Genomic DNA, 6,093 nt, shown 5'->3' on the forward strand with positions numbered 1-6,093 from the left:
GCCCATGTTCATCTTGGAGTCAATAATGACTCCAAGATCCCTTTCTGCCTCCGTGCTCTCGAGTAAGGAGTTCCCCATTGTATAAGTGTGCCGCTGGTTCCTACTGCCCAAGTGCAGCACCCTGCACTTGTCCGTGTTAAAACGCATCCTGTTCCTGTTAGCCCACCCCTGTAACCTATCCAGATCCCTCTGCAATCTCTCGCTCCCTGCTAGCGTGCTCACCTCCATTATCCAGACCGATCTGAAACCCATTGAAAAGGCAGGTGTGGGGAAGGGGGGAACAGGCTTAAATGACTGCAGTAAGATTTTTGATCAGGCTAGGCAGCTTTAAAATATAGGAATTATTGTTTCTCTTCATTGGAGCAAAGCATTTGGTGTTTGGGGTGGTCAATAAAAGAATCAAATCTTTAAATACATTTAAATGCAGTTGTTATATAAAGAGAAGAACCTGCCAGCCATCATGTAAATAATAGACAGATCCTCCTTGAGCTTAGCCCCCAAATGTCTGCAAATGAATGTTGCATGAAGCCACGGGACTGTGAATCCATATTCTGGCAATGCAGAGCATGCATAGCCTAGTACACTCACAGATGGCCATCCAGAGCATTAATGCCAAGGATTATAGCAGTCTTAGAGAAGGAGGAGTTAATGAGAGCTGATTGGTGGGGGGGGTGTTTGTGCTAACATTTTCTAACCATATTCCCTATGTGAACTCTGTAGACTTTAGAAGAGAAAGCTATTGCTCTTCAATCCTGTCCCATTTATACTTCCATTCTTGGCCCGGTGAATATCTGAGATGGAGCTGGATCTGCTCCTGCGTGTTTGATAACTGCTCTTTCTAGTTGGTATTTTTTTTTCCAGTGTAAGGTTTTGCTAAGTAACAACTAGTCCCATGGTTGGAGAATGCACAGGTTAAAAGGGAAGGCAAGTAAGGAAGGCAGTCATATTCTAAGCCAAATCCGTTCATGGCTTCTCCATGGAACTGAGCCCACGAAATCTTCACCTCCTGTTCTTGTGTTTTATCCAGTATGCATGTGTGCCAAAGGGAAACTGCTACAGTAACCAGCACAGAGGCTTGCTAATGGCAGTCTTCGTTCCTCAAAGCAATGAGCGCCTGTTTCTTGAAAAAGAAAAGAAAAGAAAAGAAAAGCCTTTTTGGCATGAAAATTGCTTATCTCCAGCCTCCAAATCATAAATCATTCACAAAGATAGCGGCGACTCCAGCCTTCGAATGTTACTTTGTTAACAACACAAATGGGTACAAACAGAAAGGAAGAGAAATTAACATTTGAACCATATTGTTTCTGGAGGGCTGGGAGAACCCTTGCAAGTCAGCCTTGTCTTAGTGATGTAACTCCTGGACTAGGACGAGTTGGTCATGAACTCTGTTTCCCTGTTTCAGAACCGAAGTCTTCCTGTAGGTTGTTCTGGTTAGGCCAACTGTTTCTAAACCAAAATGGGGATAGAAAAGCATTTTTCCTTTTCTCTTTTGGCACTCACTTCAATTAGCATATTTCCTTCTTTAGTATGGATCCCTTGAGTTTAGCATCCCTACACTTAACATTTTTGACTGCATATACAATTCTGTGCTCTAACTGGGAATTTGCTTGCAACGTTAGCACTTTACTAATGATTCAACTTTTTTCCCTGATAAATAAATACTAAGCCCAAATGCTGCAGCAAATTTATATTTGGGGTCATTACTGAACTATTATTTAATCCATATTTTTGGGAGACACTTGCCATTTAAGTTTAAGTATTACTCCTCTGCCTACTACCAATTTGTTATGATTATTATGATTATTATTATTGCATTTTTTAAATGCAACACACCACCCCAATATATATATACAGCAACTATGCATGTCAACTTTAACTATGCACATGTCTGTTACAAGCAGCAAGTAATACTGGGGGAAATAAAAAATAATAAAAGAGGAGAGAAGAGTGACTGATAGAAGAAGGAGTGAGATGTGTGTAAGGTATAATAATTTTCTAAGGTATTCCAAAATATTCTAAGAACTCTTTTCAAGTTGTAACAGACTTTTGAAGCAGTTAAGCCTGCTACATGTCTCTTTTGAAAGATGCAAGCTATACCATCTCATCATACCAGTTTTCAACCTTTGGAGAAGTCCTATTTTTCCAAAGTAGTAATATAATTCTGTATATCACTAATAAGACCTACTGTCTAAGAAGGATTCATTTTGAATTTCCTGGGTATATGTCTAAGAATATATATATTCATCAAAGGTATCAATGCTGGATTCAAAATCATGCTAACTCTCATTGTAATTTCTTTCCAAAAGTAATTGGTAATAGGCATTACCTAAACATGCAATCAAACATTACCTGCAATACATCACATCTCCAACATGTACCTACTGGCAATATGACAGTATATTTAATGTTTAGATTTTAGATGGAGCCCAGTGCAGATAAAAAAAAAAAAGGGATCTTTTGTTATATAAGCTTAAGTGTATGATCAATTGTCAGTGTTCAAATATTGTGAACTGTTAATTTCCACTGGAATTCTTTCACCTGGACACCAGGGTCTTCACTTCAGTGTTAAGTAGTCTGTATCAGATCTTTTATGGCATTATATAGTCATAGAGTGATGGCACAGAATGGGGAAGAGAATCAGATTTCAAGGCTTCCTGCCACAGCTGCAGCCCCAGGAGGCCCCCAGGACCCCAGGTAAGGCTGCTGGGGACAGCACACTTGCTGGCCCCATCCTCCATTGCCCCATCCAGGGTAACCTGCCATGTGCCAGAGTGAGTGTGGCATAGGGGCTTCCCCGAGGAAAAGTAGCAGCAGCACAAGGTGTGCCACTGCTACTTGTCCACAGGGATACAAACAACCACAATCACGTGGACATGGACACCAAGGGCAAAAGAACAGGTTAGGGATCTTTTAGAAAAGTTGGATGTGTACAAGTCCATAGGACCAGACAGGATGCAACTGAGGGTGATCAAGGAGTTGGCCAATGTGATTGCAAAGTTGCTGGCCATCATCTTTGAAAACTCATGGATATCAGGAGAGGTCCTGGAATAATAGAAAAGGACACATGTAGTGCCCATCTTTAAGAAAGGGAAGAAGGAGGACCCAGGGAACTATGGACCAGTCAGCTTTTTCTCAGTCCATGGAAAAATCATGGAGCAGGTCCTAAAGGAATCCATTTCAAAGCACTTGGAGGAGAAGAAGGTGATTAGCAATAGTAATATGGATTCACCAGGGTAAGTCATGCCTAACCAACTTGATTGCCTTATATGATGAGATGACTGGTTCTGTGGATGCAGGGAGACCAGTGGATGCGATATGCCTTGACTTCAGCAAGGCTTTTGATATGGTCTTCCACAACATTTTTGCAAGCAAGCTAAGGAACCACAGGTTGGATGAATGGACTGTAAGGTGGATAGAAAACTGGCTGGATCATCAGGCTCACAGGGTTGTAGTCAATGGCTCAATGTCTAGTTGGCAGCCAGTATCAAATGGGTTGGTTTTGTTCAATATTGTCATCAAAGAACTGATGATGAGATGGAGTGCACCCTCAGCAAGTCTGTAGATGACAGCAAGCTGGGGGAGTAGTAGATATGCTGGAGGGTAAGACTAGGATTCAGAGAGACTGTGACAAATTAGAGGATTGTACCAAAAGCTATCTCATGAGGTTCAACAAGGAAAAAAGCAAAATCCTTCACTTAGGACAGAATAATCCCATGCACTGCTACAGGCTGGGGATGGACTGCCTAAGCAGCAGCTCTGAAGAAAAGTACCTGGGGGTTTCAGTGGATCGTAACCTGAATATAAACCAACAGTGTGCCCTTGTTGTGAGGCAGGTTAATAGCATACTGGATTGCATCAGTAGGGACATTACCAGCAAATCAAAGGAAGTCATTATTCCCCTCTATTTGGCACTGGGTGAGGCTCCATCTGGAATACTGTGTCCAGCTGTGGGCCCCCCACTACAGAAAGGATGTGAAGAAATTGGAGATAATCTTTTACAGGGCAACAAAACTGGTTAGGGGGCTGGGGCACATGACTTGTTAGGAGAGGCTGAGGGAACTGGACTAATTTAGTCTATGGAAGAGGAGATTGAGAGGGGACTTAATAGCAGCCTTCAACGACCTGGAGGATGTTTCCGAAGAGGGTGAAGCTAGACTCTTCTCAATGGTGGCAGGTGAAAGACCAAGGAGCAATGGTCTCAAGTTGCAGCAAGGGAAGTTTAGATTAGATATTTAAAAAACTTTCCCACCAGGAGGATAGTAAAGTACAGTAACAGATTACCTAGAGAAGTGGTGAAGTCTCCATCCTTGGAAATTTTTAAGAGCTGGCTAGACAAAGCCTTGGCTAGGATGATCTATTTGGGGATGGTCCTGCTTTGAGGTGGGACTAGATAACCTCCTGAGGTCCTTTCCAACCCTAATTTTTTATTATTATATTATTCTAATTGGTAGAGCTAAAGCCTCAGATCCAAAGTGATTTTTCTAATACTTGATGCAACCACATATATTGCCATGCAATTGTTTTTGGAAAATCAAATTCATCACATAATTTGAAAAACAATTTAATACAATTTTCTACTAGAAGCTGTTCTACACATACACTACCTTTATCTATCTATCTTCTCCACATCAGTTTGTGGAACCCATACTTAAAATTGAGATTGCCTTAAGTAAATGCTGTATGATGCAACAAAGGATGAAATGTCAGTAAGTTTGCCAAATTTTTCCAAGCTTGTCAGGTTGCAAAAATTGTAGGGATTAGAGAATTAGAAAGATAGTGACAAGTAGAGCTTATGACAGGTGATAAGAGAAGATGAAACGTAAGTGTCTGTTCAATTTCTATCCGTATAGGAGAGTTATCAGTTTACACTGGTCATCCAATACACAGCCTGACTTACTAAAAAGTCATTGTGCTGTTGTCCGAGGTTTGGAAGATGAAAACCATTTCAATTGGTGGTTGTATCTTTTCAAAATGAAAATTGTATCTGGTTATCCTCTCCCCACAGAAATCTGTTGAATATTTGGTTGATTTTAGCAAATAGGATTGGGGGATCAAAACATTTTGTTATGTAATAAATAACAAATGGTTATGTAATAGATACATTAAACAATGTAAGATATGCATTTTTAAAATATTAAAACATCCCCACAAGGATATTTCCAAACTGTTCCAGTCTTCAGATCCTGTAACATAACACCGGGTGTCTACACATGTACCCGACTGCGCAGTTATTACTGTGCAGTCATTTAGTAGCCACTGGTACTGCACAGTCCCAATGCTGCATGGGTTGTTTCTGAACCTATTGTGCAGTACCAATGACTTACTGTGCAGTAGCTTGTTGCTACTGCGCAGTAGGGCTGGCATCATGGTTCATGCCCGCTAACACTACATCACCTTACTGATGAGCTACATTACTGTAGTTTGTCACTATGATGACATAGCATCTCTTGTGGACACACTCACTGACAATCTCCTGAAAGATCTGGTAGATAATAACATTAATATTCTTTGATATTTAAATACCAAAATAAGTTCTGTATTTTGACAACCGTTGAAGCTGCCATTTGCTAAACATATCTTTTGTGGTATAATTATGTGGTCCAAATCATTCAGATTCAGCCCAATTAATTTTATAACTATATAGGTTGCTGAAATTGTTGATTAATAAAAAGATGGCAGGAACTGATCTCTAAGGCTGTGACACAAGTATCAGTGCCTCATCTGCACTGTGTTCACTATCTTAGTGTCTTCTACATCGTGATTGTTCCTTATTACCGTCGACACTGGTTGTAATGATACATCAAATAGGAAGGGGAGGGAGGTGCGAATAATGGACAACCTTATCAAATCCCTCTTTGTGAGGGAAGTGGATCAGATGACCTTACTGGTTACAGCTCTTGAGGTAGGATTTGCATATAACACCTATATCCACCCTTTGAATTCTTTACCCAATCCCATCTTTGTCTCTCTTGAAGGCACCTTTTTGTATTACCAGTCACAGGCCTTCCTCTGCATCAAGTATTAGAAGAGCCATTCAGGCTTCGGCATTCTGTCCAGCTGTTGATGTACATTATCTGAACCATGTCTTTATAT

The 6,093-nt window shown here is 40.7% G+C and overlaps 1 long non-coding RNA gene across 1 annotated transcript in view; it reads left to right on the forward strand.

Moving 5' to 3' along the window:
• Window positions 1-1,676, forward strand: part of LOC109288356 — an 8,335-nt gene extending 6,659 nt beyond the window's left edge. The window contains exon 2 of the long non-coding RNA XR_002095113.1: window positions 1,028-1,676. This is a non-coding gene — a long non-coding RNA (uncharacterized LOC109288356). The remainder of the gene's footprint in view (window positions 1-1,027) is intronic.
• Window positions 1,677-6,093: the final 4,417 nt, after the last annotated feature.

The sequence above is a fragment of the Gavialis gangeticus genome, unplaced genomic scaffold (assembly GCF_001723915.1).
Source record: "Gavialis gangeticus isolate Ggan-Ray unplaced genomic scaffold, GavGan_comp1, whole genome shotgun sequence".
NCBI classification, from domain to species: Eukaryota; Metazoa; Chordata; order Crocodylia; family Gavialidae; genus Gavialis; species Gavialis gangeticus.